General features: G+C 44.1%; 1 long non-coding RNA gene across 1 annotated transcript; it reads left to right on the plus strand.

Annotated features, from left to right (window-relative positions):
• Positions 1-465: 465 nt before the first annotated feature.
• LOC145094523 (uncharacterized) lies at positions 466-13,396 on the plus strand. Its single transcript, XR_013703394.1, has 4 exons — positions 466-623; positions 954-1,002; positions 1,098-1,166; positions 12,831-13,396. It is a non-coding gene; the product is annotated as an uncharacterized LOC145094523 (long non-coding RNA).
• The last annotated feature ends 1,743 nt before the right edge of the window (positions 13,397-15,139 follow it).

Consider the following 15,139-nt stretch of genomic DNA (forward strand, 5'->3'; position numbering starts at 1 on the left):
CCATAACAAACCATAAAGTATGATCATTAATCTTTTGCATTTCTTTAGACAATTATGTCATCTCACTCCAAAGTCCAACAACTCACCAACATTTAAAATTTATTGTCGGGATGCCATACCATTTAAGAAACCAATCAAGAGCAGAGGTAGCAACGATCAACTTACTAGAAGGTGGTCCACTGTTTATGGCATATATAATACGAGTTATAGAGTAATTCGTATTATATAATGTTAAGCGGCTTAGGTAAAGATTTAGTATACGGTTTTATTAGAAACCAACTGTGTAATCTATTTGGTGTAGTCCAGGAAAAAAGGAATAAAATACATTGGGATACACTTATCCATTTACAACTGTATTTCATACATAATTTAAACCATAATACCTAAAATTTAGGCACTGTTATAGTAGGTCGATAACCTTATTCTATACGGATTCTTGTATATAAATACGTATCCACCTCAATGCCAATCCATCTTTCATTAAAAAAAATGTAAGAAAAATCCACCCCAGTTTTTCGTCTCTGCGTTGAGGTGATCTGGGGACGGTGGTATTCATTCTGATTTCCGAACCATACATGGTGATGATCTGGATCTGAAGACACTTTGTCTCAGTTTGTTCCAAGGTATTCTTTAAGCAATTATATCCTCTTTCTGCATCTTGCTTTCTTACATCCATAAAATCAATTTCAAACCATATGATTTTGCCATTTATGCATTAAATTGTTTGATTGATTCTATTAGATCAAAACAGGGTAATTGCTTTTTCTTGAACGACTTTAATATTGAAAAAAAAAAAACAAACAAACCTCTAAATCACAATTCCGTCAACTCTGTTTTCTTTTAGCTTCCTTGTTCAGGTACCCAAAGATCAACCCTTCATGTAGGACCCTCTTTAAACCCCATGTTACTGTTACAGATATATTTGCTTTGACTGACTCATGTTTCATTACTAGTTACTGAATAAATCTTCCGGAAAGGGAGGAGTAGGATTTTCTTTTACTGGTACGGTTTAAATAAAGTCATGTGTCACATGCTCTTTGTTTTTACACATAAAAAGATAAAATCTTGACTCATCTTTGCTTGTGATTCTTGATTAGCTTTTCATTGTTGTTGGTTCAAGTCCACTTTGAGTATTGGAGCCATAGTAATCGGACAGCTGCAAAAAGGTAAATGAAGTTTATTTGTTTTTTACTTTTCTTTAGGTGCCATAGGTTTACAATGAAAACAATGGTCTTTCTCTTTTTGTCGTTTGAGTCTAGCATGATTTTGTCTTTGTACTTTATTTTTAAATACTATTTTGTAATAGTTACTTTTTATTATTTGGAATAGGTGGTTATTATCGTTCCTAAAAGCTAATGTATTTATGTTTATTTTTTTATTGTAGTTGTCAATTTTATAATTTTTCATGACTACATTTTTGAATTTTATTAAACACGTATACCCATGTATCAAGTGGAAGACCGGAATAATCGGTATCAGAAAATATTTTATATTTGATTTTTTTATTAATAGATATATGCATTACGGTTTTACAACCGTATTCTATTTCCTAAATTAGCGTACAAAACCTTCTTATATATTATGGTTCTTCAATAGTATTCTATTACTTAGATTACCGTACTATATATTCTTATAGATTATGGTTCTACAACCGTATTCTATGCATAGTTACCATATTATATCATCTAAATAGAATACGGTTCTACAACCATATTTTATTGCTTCTTCAAATAAAACACGTTCTATTAGAATACGGTTCAATGTGCGTATTTTAATTGCTTTTTCAACCGTATTTTATTTTTGATTTTGTAGTAGTGTGTGTGTCATAGAGTGAACACCATGTCGATGAAATACAAACTCCATGTTTTGCAAGAGCAGATCTCCCCAACTTTGCTCTCCAAATAAAACATAACACCTTCACCTGGACGATTTTAATCCAATCAATTTTGGTCTCCATGCTTATAAGTAATCTTTGAGTCAACTAGACTTCTTGCTGCCTCCACTGTGAACACACATCTAGATTAAGTTTACATCGAAAGCCATGTTATCCCTAGAAAAACTTGTAATTACATAAAATTAAGTTCATAGTTGTTAGATCATTTATGGCTAGATCAGATATGGGGTGACATCTCCACGCCCATTTAAAAGATTCACTTCCCTCCTTTCTGCAATGTAACAAGATTTATAGGATTCAAGGGAATATATGTAATACCCTGTTCCGAATTGACTCCTAGTGTGAGGTTGTGGCCCGAAGGTGGATCATTATAAGGATTATGACTTTTGGGCAGGTAAGATCTAGGCCCATTTGGGTGCGGTTGTTCGGTTCGTGTTTTGGAGCCAAGGGGTATTTCGGTAAAGTGGCAGTTCGGGCTTTTGTGGAAAATGGGTTTTTGTTCGGAAGGTTTCAAGAAAGGTATGAGTTAATAGAAGTGTAGGGCTTCTCGTTAACTTTCCGTGGATATAAAGATTGCCAGAATCGGGTTTAGAACGAAGAAGTTGTGGCCTTCGGAAGTTTCGTGGTTTTTAGGCTTAGCCGAGTACGTGGGACGTACAAGCAAAGAAGGGAGTATGCGGGGCGTACCTTGGAGTACACTGGGCGTACTAACCATGATGGTCGCGAATGTTCCCAGGAGTACACTGGGCATACCATATGTACGTTGGGCGTACTCCAGTTAGATCAGATCCCCATTTTATGGTCTCGGACCCTATTTAAGCTCCTTATCTCATAACCTAACCCTAATATCTTTAGTCTCCACCCTCTAAAACCCTATAAATCGTCATATATCATTCACGGTGACATTTTGAGCTTATGGAATCCATTTTTAGGAGGTTTTGGCCATTTTCAAGAAAATGGAGCTTGTTGCAAAGATGGGAATCAAGGAGGAGCTTATGGATCTGGCCTTTGGGACTCATTCTCAACTTAATGAAGGTATAAAGCTTTAAACTTGGTCGTTCATCTCTTAGATCTAAAATTTGTGAGTTTTGTTCATTTTGGTCCCAAGTATGAGATCTAGTGGTCTTGATTTCATTCCAGGAGCTTTAAGTTGCCCCTCTTAGTGTTTCTGAGGTTCAAGGTCCATAAAGTTGGTACCTTTATAGTTCAAGACCATCTATGTTGGAGTTTGAGCCATTTCCATGAAAGTAGAATGCTATTTGGTCTTATTGGGGGCATGCAAAGTCACCAAGTCAATGACTTTATGCGTTTAGACATTATGTGGGACTTAGATCTATGGTTTGGACTTATGACTAAAAGCATTAAGTTCTTAATGGTAGAAGTGAGACTAGAGGGTAGTATGTTCGGCGTACAAGCCAGTATGTGCAGCGTACAAGCCAATAAGCGAGTGTGCGCAACGTACTACTGAGTACGCCCTGCATTCTCAGTCAGGTTGGGTTTCGGAATTTGGGCTTCGGCTTTGGGCCATCTGTTTGGGGCCTAGATTCTTGGGCCCTAATGGACCATCAGAATGGTTGTGTTTTGGACTAATTGAAGGATTGGATCTTAGGTTAAGGCCCAATAAGGAGCATGAGCCCAATTTGGAAAATTGGGCCATTCATGGGCCTTTATGGATTTTATGGTTTTGTACTTTGTGTTTTAGGTCCTGTTAGGCCATCAGGTTATGGGGTTGATATTTATTTGTGGAGGCCCATTATGGTTTTGAGCCAAAATTGGAAAATTAGGCCATGTATTAGGTCTTAGGGAATTTTTGGTAATTAGGCGTCGTGGTCTATTGGGTTTGGGCCCAATTTGGAAATTGGGCCAATAAAAGACTTATGGACATTATAGTGTCGGGCATTTGTTTTGGGATTGGGCCTTAATTTTGGATCATACCGGGCCAGGGGTAGAATGGTCATTTTACCCCATGCATGGATTAAAGATTATGGTATGGGACCCAATTGCTAAATGGGTATATTGTTTGGTAGTGACGGCTCGAGAAGCTGTCGGGGTAGCAGCTAAGGAATTCATTCGCGGAGCTTCTACAGTGTGAGGTGAGTCTCCTCACCATACCAATGGGTCTAAGGCACCAAGGCTGGCCCATTTTATGATATGTGATATGCTAGCTGATTATGTGGAAGACCTCGGGGGGTTCCTGAGGCAGTAGACTAAGACCATGTAGGGGTTCCCATGGCAATTAGTTATATGTGTTATGTGGTATGCTAGCCATTATGTGATATGTGGCATGCTAGATATTTCTTTGACATGCGGTGTGCTAGTTGACTCTGTGTTGTTTGCATGAAAGACCTCGGGGGTTCCCGAGGCAGTGGGATATAAGACCATAAGGGGGTTCCCTTGGCATTCCAAGCTAAGTGTAACGACCGAAAAATACAACCAATTTTAAATTTTTCAAAAACAGCTCGATTCCATTAAATATTTACAAAAAGGTTTTCAATACCAAAACATTTAACGTATTCCCAGAATCACATTACTACAAAATCATGAGGAGCGGTACGATCACGCCTTCGCCTTACCACGGTCTCCTGAAGAACCTGAAAAACATAAAACCACAACTGTAAGCCCGAAAGCTTAGTGAGATATCCCTAAAATACCAACCACATACACCATACACGCATAACATGCCACAACATATCTGATCACAGAACAGCCATGCACTTCGGGTCTACTGTGTGACTGGTCCGCCGCACCGGCCTACAGTCCACCTGGTCCACCCTCTGGGTCTAGCCATAAACCTCGAGTCTACAGTGTGATTGGTCCGCCCGCACTAGGCCTTCAATCCACCTGGTTCACTCTCCGAATCTAACCACATACATCGAGTCTGCACTGTGATTGGTCCGCCTGCACCGGACCTTCAATCCACCTGGACCACTCTCTGAGTCTACAGTATGCCTGGTCCACTCTCCGAGCCTCGGCACGTCTGGTCTGCCCTCTTGGGGCCTACAGCCTATCCGGACCGCTCGCTGGGCCTTCGGAACAACCGGTCCGCCCTGGGTATCTTGGCCTACAGCATAAAGCAGGACCCGCCTCAACCCAACTCTAGTCCAAACAACCATGTGCACAGATACATACAATCATATAGCAATTCACAGTCAACAAGCAGATCAAACATATCCCATAACATATCATCATCCTAACCAGGATACCGACCTAACAGGTCACTAGCATAACATCTCCCTATCTCTCAGGATACCGATCTCAATCAGGTCTCTAACATATACCATCCTAGCTCACAGGATGCAAACATATCACAACAACAACATAACAACAACTACCCGGATCTCAATCCGATAAGGGCCGACCTTGGTGCCTTAGACCCTGTTGATATAGTGAGGATAACTCACCTCGAAACTGTCGGCTGAAAGGATAAGATCCCGCTGCTCCAAGCTCCGACACGAACTCCTCCACTGAACACCAACACACTCAACTCAATAAATACCCTTAATTACCAAAATACCCCTGAAAGACAACTGGTCAACCTTTGGACAAGGTCAAAGTCAACCCCTAACCGACTCTACTCGCCGAGTTAACCCGATGACTCGCCGAGTCCCCATACTCAGAACTTCCTTCAATCCGCGACCTAACTCGCCGAGTCACTCCGAGACTCATCGAGTCCATCAACTCTGAGTCCACTCGCCCACAACTCACCGAGTCATCCCTTGACTCGCCGATTCTCGACTTAACCAGAAAATATTGGGACTCTTCGACAAGACTCACCGAGTCCAAGAACAGACTCGCCGAGTTTAAGGATATCTTCAACCTACTCGCCGAGTTGTTCATCCAACTCGTCGAGTTCCAGCTCATCTTCAAGCAACTCGTCGAGTCCACCCATGTGACTCGCCGAGTACCACCGTTTTGAATCCATACAGAAGCATTCCAGGCCATGCAATTGATCCAAAACATAGATCTAGCCTCCTACAACCCATCCATCACGTAAAGTGGCAAACTTTACGTGAATCCAAAGAGATCTATGCATTTTGCACATTAGGGCTAAGGTTTGGGACATGATAGCTTCACCCAACACTCAACACAGGGACTTTATGCACATTAGGACCATCACCACTCCAGATCTGAGGTAGCAACCTCAGATCTAACTTCCAAACTCCAAAACATACCAAGATAAGCTCCCCACAAACCCCAAAATGATGAATCCATAAGAGTAACAGCCCAAGGACGAGATATTACCTTAAAAGAACGCCCCAACTGCAATGGAACTCGAATCCAAGTAAAGCCCCTTGCTCCAAGCCTCTTCTTCTTCAAGATTTCCTCAACAATTGCTTCTCCAAGCTCCCAAATGCAACTTGATCCACTCACATACGAAGGTTAGGGTTTCTGGACTTGAGGATGAGTAAAGAGGCTGGGGGAATGGATGTTATGTTCTTTATATAGGGCTCAACCCCGAGAATTAGGGTTTTCTCCACTCAGCGCCTACTCGCCGAGTCCATCTTACTGACTCGCCGAGTCGGCTACTTAACACGCGACCAAGTCGCGACTCTACTCGCCGAGTCCACCCATGGACTCGTCGAGTCGCTCTTTCCCAATTTACTCTTTTAGCCCTTCAACTCTACTCTTGATATTTCGGGATGTTACAATTCTCGCCCACTTAAATTAGGCTTCGTCCTCGAAGCCTACGACAACACAACTCTTAGAAATACTCCTGTCATGCACCACCTGGCATTAATCCAACCAGGTTTCTCAAAACACAACCATAGAACCAGAAACCCGTTTTCTCCTTCCTTACGGTGTCTTGACCACCGTCTCAAGCCGGGCACCGGCTGTACCCTCTGATAATCACACTCAACAACCGAGAATTACCCATGATGCATCACTGCCCCAAATCTCAACAATCACTCAACCCATATGGGCTAGAAAACCATGAACCATCGGATCCCCGATCCGAATCCCACTCTATCCATTCCATGCTGACGGAAAGACCCATTCTTCAATCTCAGAGCAACTCCCACGAGTTCTCCTCTTGTAATCACATACACATGCTGAACTAGCTCTAGCACCCTCAGGTTGGGAAAGCCCGATACACTGATGATATCCTCAAACATCCCCCAAGATGAACCACTAATACATACCCAATACCCTGATCAGAATCACACTGAGAGCCCAAGACTCTCTCCCTACATCCCTTCCGAGCCTCTTGGCTCTACACCTGCGGAATTCCTTCCGCGACCTCAGCAGACATCCTAAACCGGATGAGCTTCTATTCCACTGCCGCACACACGCTGCTCAATAACCATACTCGAATTACTCTAATCATAACTCTGCTCTGCCGCTTTCACTTTCGTGAACTTGCACTCCCTCTCGGAGTTACACACCTCTCTCTTTTCCTTTACCAAGGAATCCACTTGGCCACATTGTCACTTCAACAAGTGTCACGGTGCTCGCCCAATGCTACACCACCCTTTTATAGCGTATCCGCTATCCATCCAACACACATACTCTGACTCTCATCGCAGGGGCTCTCAAGCCCATGCACTATCTCAACTAATCAAGATCACCACCCGGGGCTAGACCTTCTAATGCAATCACACTGTAACATACTCAATCCATATCCTCGAACCGATCCAACAATACCTGCAGAGTCTTCAGCATGACTGGACCGCCTCACCAGGACTTCAGCCAATCTGGACCACTCTGAGAACCTTCAGCCAATCTGGACCGCTCTCAGTGCCTTCAGTTTGGTTGGACCGTTCTCCGAGCCTTCGGCCTGACTGGTACGCCTACCGGCCTTCAGTCTATCCGGACCGCTCAACTAGCATTCATCATTCCGGGCTATCACTCCCGGAAATCCTCTTATGTGTACTGTTCTAGCCCTTTAAGGGTTCCGAACTCTATCTCAATCGCACATGCTTGATCCCGGCCTGCTCCCAGGCCCTCCACAATCAAATGCCCTAGGTCTGTATCCCGCCCCGCATGCCCGGCACTTGCTCCTATCAGCCAATACTCTGGGCTGACAAAACACTGCTGAATCCCAACAGCTAAGCACCCTCAAATACTCATCGATCTCTCAGAGAATTCTCCAATTCTCCCCCATTTGTAGCACTGATTAACGACCACCAGTTGCCATCACCGACCTCCCAGAACAACTCTGCACAAAGAAAACACTTACACGCGGACTGCTTCCCACAAGCATAAACAATCTTAACGAGATCTCACATTAACACTGATTAACCCGTTCGAAAGAAACTCAATCTGCATCTAACCACTCCTCAGAAAGCAAATGCTACCCGACCTTCCAACCAATCCCAGGTTCCCACTAATAACTCTCATGGATGATAACCAACGAAATTCCCAAAATAATAACCCATAACCAGATCACAACCCTCAAAACGACGAATACCGCATCGAAAACCACACAAAGATACCAGCACATAAACAATACACCACAATAATCACAAGTTAACAAGATATCAAGGAAGAAACATACCCGCAGCTGCATCCGGCACTGCTCTGACCTCCTCTGCCGCAAGCTGATAAGCACGACCCTGAGCCCTTGGGGGCTCCGCTCCATCCTGACCCCCACCTGTGATCCTCAAAGTGGCCGGTGCTGGAGCCTGCACAGGTCCTGCAGCAAGCTGTGGACAGTTGACCCTCAAATGTCCAATCTGATGACAATGATAACAAATCCTCAAATCCTGAACCGGTGCTGACTGCCGACAATCCCTCGCATAGTGCCCCTCCTTTCCGCACTTGCGGCATGCACCACCGGACATACAAACTCCGGTGTGACCCCTCCCACACTTCCCACAAGTGTGGCTGCTCAGATCCCCCACTCTAACATCAACGGTCTTGGACCGTTTCGGCGCCGTCTGCGACTGCACCGGAGCCTGTCTCAGCTCACGCAACTGCAACTCAATCTCTAACTCACGCCGCCTAGCGGCCTCCTACAACTCCAACAAGGTCTCGCACCTCTGCGCAGACACAAACTGTCTGATGTCCGTCTTGAGCATGCTCAGATATCGAGACATCTGAGCCTGCTCCAAAGCGAACTCTGGGCAAAACATCACCCTCTCAGTGAACATCCTGGTGATCTCAGTCACCGACTCCGAACCCTGCTTCAGCTCAAGGAACTCCTGAGCCAATCTTTCCTTCTCAACTTGCGGAACATAACGAGTGCTGAACATTTCTCTGAACTGATCCCATGAAACTGCAGCCCTCTGCGCATCCGAATGACCCCATGGTCAATCTCCACCAATCCTTCGCCCCGAGCCTCAACAGGTTCAGATCACACCTCACCCTCTGATCAGCAGTGCATGAACACGTGAAGAAACACCCCTCCACGTATGATAACCATCTCATAGCGACGATCGGGTCCTGAACTCCATCGAAGGTGGGAGGCTTCGTATTATCGAAGTCCCGATACTGAAAGCCCCGACCAGCTCCTCCCCCTGCCGCCGCTACAGCCGCTGTAGCTGCCGCGGCAGCCGTCTCTGTGAGAGCCGCATAGCGCTCATCAAAATACTCAACCATGGCGGTCTTGATCGACCCAAACAGCTCCGGCAACTCAGCCTGGAACAACTCAGCAATCTCATCACGCAGGATCTCACGAATCCTCGTATCCAACTTGCACGTGCTCATCTGACCGATAACCTCGGGCGGTACCGATCCGCCTGGAACTCTCTCTCCTGCTCCCGATCCTGATCCGGATCCGCTCTCATCATGCCTCGGAATCTCCATACTGAAAAACACCACACAAAATCTCAGACTCTTCCCACAATCCTGGGATCGAACTCTCTCAACCCAACCCTAGAGATCATGGTTTCCCTGATATGCGTATGGGTCCTGTGCTTTCAGTAGTACGAGCCCATACTACCTTCCACACCTACCCATATTTGTATGAAGTACTACCACAACACCCTAGAGAAACATGCATAACAACGCTCAACCCTCACCACTAGAGGAACACTTAAAATCTCCCATAAGGAACCCTAGGCTACAGGCATCACAAATCATGCAACATTATCATGAAATCCTGAAGATCCCTAGCCTATCACTAGCATGCTATTCTATCAAAGCTCAAAAACAAATAACATGCATGGTATTTTGGGGTTACTTACTGGCTCCGGCTGATCGTACCACCGCTTCCTCCCTTACTCATTTTGAAAACCATTTTAAATACTCTTTTGAAAACTCTCCTCGATTTGAGACTGGAGTCACACGAATGTTCCTCCAATTCACTCAAACCAAGGCTCTGATACCAACTTGTAACGACCGAAAAATACAACCAATTTTAAAATTTTCAAAACAGCTCGATTCCATTAAATCTTTACAAAAAGGTTTTCAATACTAAAACATTTAACGTATTCCCAGAATCACATTACTACAAAATCATGAGGAGTGGTACGATCACGCCTTCGCCTTGTCACGGTCTCCTAAAGAACCTGAAAAACATGAAACCACAACTGTAAGCCCGAAAGCTTAGTAAGATATCCCCAAAATACCAACCACATACACCATACACGCATAACATGCCACAACATATCTGATCACAGAACAGCCATGCACTTCGGGTCTACTGTGTGACTGGTCCGCCGCACCGGCCTACAGTCCACCTGGTCCACCCTCTGAGTCTAGCCATAAACCTCGAGTCTACAGTGTGATTGGTCCGCCTGCACCGGGCAGTCAATCCACCTGGTCCACTCTCCGAATCTAACCACATACATCGAGTCTGCAGTGTGATTGGTCCGCCCGCACCGGGATTTCAATCCACCTGGTCCACTCTCTGAGTCTACAGTATGACTGGTCCGCCCACACCGGGCCTTCAGTCTGCCTGGTCCACTCTCCGAGCCTCGGCACGTCTGGTCCACCCCCTTGGGGCCTACAGCCTATCCGGACCGCTCGCTGGGCCTTCAAAATAACCGGTCCGCCATGGGTATCTTGGCCTACAGCATAAAGCAGGACCCGCCTCAACCCAACTCCAGTCCAAACAACCATGTCCACATATACATACAATCATATAGCAATTCACAGTCAACAAGCAGATCAAACAGATCACATAACATATCATCATTCTAACCAGGATACCGACCTAACAGGTCACTAGCATAGCATCTCCCAATCTCTCAGGATACCGATCTTAATTAGGTCTCTAACATATACCATCCTAGCTCACAGGATGCAAACATATCACAGCAACAACATAACAACAACTACCCGGATCTCAATCCGATAAGGGCCGACCTTGGTGCCTTAGACCCTGTTGATATAGTGAGGATAACTCACCTCGAAACTGCCGGCTGAAAGGATAATATCCCGCTGCTCCAAGCTCCGACACGAGCTCCTCCACTGAACACCAACACACTCAAGTCAATAAATACCCTTAATTACCAAAATACCCCTAAAAGACAACTGGTCAACCTTTAGACAAGGTCAAACTCAACCCCTGACTGACTCTACTTGCCGAGTCAACCCGATGACTCGTCGAGTCCCCATACTCAGAACTTCCTTCAATCCGCGACCTAACTCGCCGAGTCACTCCGAGACTCGTTGAGTCCATCAACTCTGAGTCCACTCGCCCACAACTCACCGAGTCATCCCTTGACTCGCCGATTCTCGACTCAACCAGAAAATATTAGGACTCTTCGACAAGACTCACCGAGTCCAAGAACAGACTCGCCGAGTCTAAGGCTATCTTCAACCAACTCGCCGAGTTGTTCATCCAACTCGTCGAGTTCCAGCTCATCTTCAAGCAACTCGTCGAGTCCACCCATGTGACTCGCCGAGTACCACCGGTCTGAATCCATACAGAAGCATTCCAGGCCATGCAATTGATCCAAAACATAGATCTAGCCTCCTACAACCCATCCATCACGTAAAGTGGCAAACTTTACGTGAATCCAAAGAGATCTATGCATTTTGCACATTAGGGCTAAGGTTTGGGACATGATAGCTTCACCCAACACTCAACACAGGGACTTTATGCACATTAGGACCATCACCACTCCAGATCTGAGGTAGCAACCTCAGATCTAACTTCCAAACTCCAAAACATACCAAGATAAGCTCCCCACAAACCCCAAAATGATGAATCCATAAGAGTAACAGCCCAATGACGAGATATTACCTTAAAAGAACGCCCCAACTGCAATGGAACTCGAATCCAAGCAAAGCCCCTTGCTCCAAGCCTCTTCTTCTTCAAGATTTCCTCAACAATTGCTTCTCCAAGCTCCCAAATGCAACTTGATCCACTCAAATACGAAGGTTAGGGTTTCTAGACTTAAGGATGAGTAAAGAGGCTGGGGGAATGGATGTTATGTTCTTTATATAGGGCTCAACCCCGAGAATTAGGGTTTTCTCCACTCAGCGCCTACTCGCCGAGTCCATCTTACTGACTCGCCGAGTCGGCTACTTAACACGCGACCAAGTCGCGACTCTACTCGCCGAGTCCACCCATGGACTCGCCGAGTTGCTCTTTCCCAATTTACACTTTTAGCCCTTCAACTCTACTCTTGATATTTCAGGATGTTACACTAAGACCATGTGGGGGTTTCCATGGCAGTGATCTAAGACCATGTGGGGGTTCCTATGGATTTCTTGGTTAAGACCATGTGGGGGTTCTCATGGGAGTGGGCTAAGACCACATGGGGGTTCCAATGGCACCCGATGTAAGACCTTGGTGGGTTTCCATGGCTTCCCTATATGTTTATATGCATGGATTGTGTAGTTGATATGATTTATGAGAGTATGTGAATAAGACCTTGGAGGGTTTCCATGGCATCTTTATATGTGTATATGCATGCTTATGCGATTGTTATGGTGTATGTAGCAGTTATAGTTGATAAGGATTAAATGGTTATGTGGATTGTGTGGGGTATGCTCTAGGGAACTCACTATGCTTTGTGCTTACGGTTTACAGTTTTGGTTTCAGGTATCATCGATTTGGAAAAGAAGGGCTCGGATTGATCGTAGTGCACACACCTATGTTTTCCGCATTGAATGATTTTTAGGATGGACTCTGATAAATGTTTTAATTAACAATGTTTTGAAATGTTTGAAATAAATGGTATCAATGTTTTAGCTATATTAAAAATGAAACTTTTACCCTTGATTTTTGGGTCGTTACAAGTTGGTATTAGAGTCTTGGTTTAAAGGATTTGGACATACTTTCGGGTGTGTTTGAACTCAAACTAAGGATCTGTAAAGTTTTCAAAAAGAAAAATGTTTTCAAGGAAAAGTTTTCTAAGACAAGAAAGGGTGTGGTGCATGTAATCGGCCGAGCTGAAGCAAGTTTCCCTAGAATACCCATATATGCTATCTGTAATGATTTGGTTTATGAATCTAAGAATCGCATGCTAGCTAGGGCTAAGAGATATGCCTTTATATGTTGTATGAGCTGGTAGACTTGCATGCTAATGTTGAGTAGTCAGCGATAGATTGACCTGATATGTAATGCTTGTAGCCTTGGAGTATTGGATGCCATGCTGGAATGAGAATGATAATTGGTATTTGTAACTGCTAAGTGTATGCTTTTAAAATTTTATATGATTTGGATCTTATAGCCTTAGAATAATTGATTTGGCCTTATTTCCTTTTCCTCGTCTGGTTGTGGTGTGTGGCAACCCGATATTTCAACTCCTTGTAAGGACCAGAATGGGTCAAGTATTGTAACCGCTTCTAAGTAATAAAATTTACTTTCATAATAAAACGTACAAATAGTTCTATTTAATTTCCTTCTATGATTAAATGTCTTTGAACCATGATCGTATGTGAAAAGAACGCCCAAATCCGACTTCATATAGCGAAGATGTGATTTTTCCAAGTTCGGCTTAGCAACAGACCGCTAAAAACTCGAATCGGAGATCGAGCAACTTTTGGCCGGAATGACCTAAACGAGAATCGAAGGTCTCGACAATGGTATTCCAGCGGTAAAAAGTCTGGCAAAAACCGACATCAGATAAAGAAGTTATGAATTTTCTAAGAAATTCCTTAAACACGATGGATTTTTAATAAATAATAAAAATATAATTTTGGAATTTGCCGACGGTGTCTAAACGAAAGTTGTAGAGCGTAGTCTCACCTACGCGAGGATATAAAGACCATCGAAAACGGAGTTCGTATGAAGAAGATATGGATTTTTGAAGTTTATTAAATATATTATTTATTTATTTAATTCAAAATTCGGATATTATCCGAAGGGGAGTCAGCATCCTCCTCCGAAGTACGCGCTGCGTACTCCTGTACGCCCCGCGTAACCGAGAGGATTGGCCTCGGATCGTCCACGTCGCCATATCCGAGGAATCCGATCCATCCGACCCGTCCGACCCGTCCGACCCGACGTCCCATCCGACCCGGCGTCCCATCCGACCCACCTCCCCAGCAACCCGTCCCATCCGACCCGAGAACCCAACAACCCGTCCCATCCGAACCGAGGCAGTCGAGGCTTCGGTCATGCATGACGTACGCGTATGCAGCGCGTACGAGCGTACGCCCCGCGTACCGAGGCAGACCAGCCTTCCTATAAATAGAATGCGAGGGTTTCCAAAGAAAGGGTTCATTTCTCTTCTCTCTCTCCCAACTTTGCCTCGTTTTCCGTGTCCGTTCAAACCCGAAGCTCTGGTCTTTTTGGCTCAAGTCCCGAAGGTCGATTTTACTCCCGAGATTCCCGAGAATCCCGAGGAAAATCCGTTTCCCGAGACGAAACTCTGCCCGGTTTTCCATCTCGCTATCTTCAAACTTTCAAGTGAGTTTCATACCCCTAAATCAACCTTTTTAATTAGTCTAAATACTTTTATATGCTTTCAAAGGGGGGGATTACAAGTAAAACACACGAGTATTATCGTGCGTTACATAAAGAAATTCTTTTATATACTGTTATATATTCAAATCACATGCGATTTATAAACATTTAAAGGAACTTATATATATATGTATATATGTATATATATAACATATGTCACAATAGCATTTTCCCTTTTAAAAATATAATGTTGTTGTAATGCATGTATAAACTAATCTGTTCTGAGATTTTTCTTGTCTATCCTAGACTCTACACCCAAAAATCTATACTTTCATAAACAAGCGATTCCTTTTCTCAATGTTTCTAAACAAACAAGACACGCTTTTTGGAAACTATAATAGGTATGGTTTTACGAAACAAATTTCTAACTCTTATGTAGTAGAATCACATATTTCAAGAAGTTCACTTTCGTGTACAAGAACAAACGTAACATTTTAACA

Source organism: Lactuca serriola, chromosome 3 (genome assembly GCF_051521515.1).
Source record: "Lactuca serriola cultivar US96UC23 chromosome 3, Lser_US96UC23_V15, whole genome shotgun sequence".
Classification (NCBI taxonomy): Eukaryota; Viridiplantae; Streptophyta; class Magnoliopsida; order Asterales; family Asteraceae; genus Lactuca; species Lactuca serriola.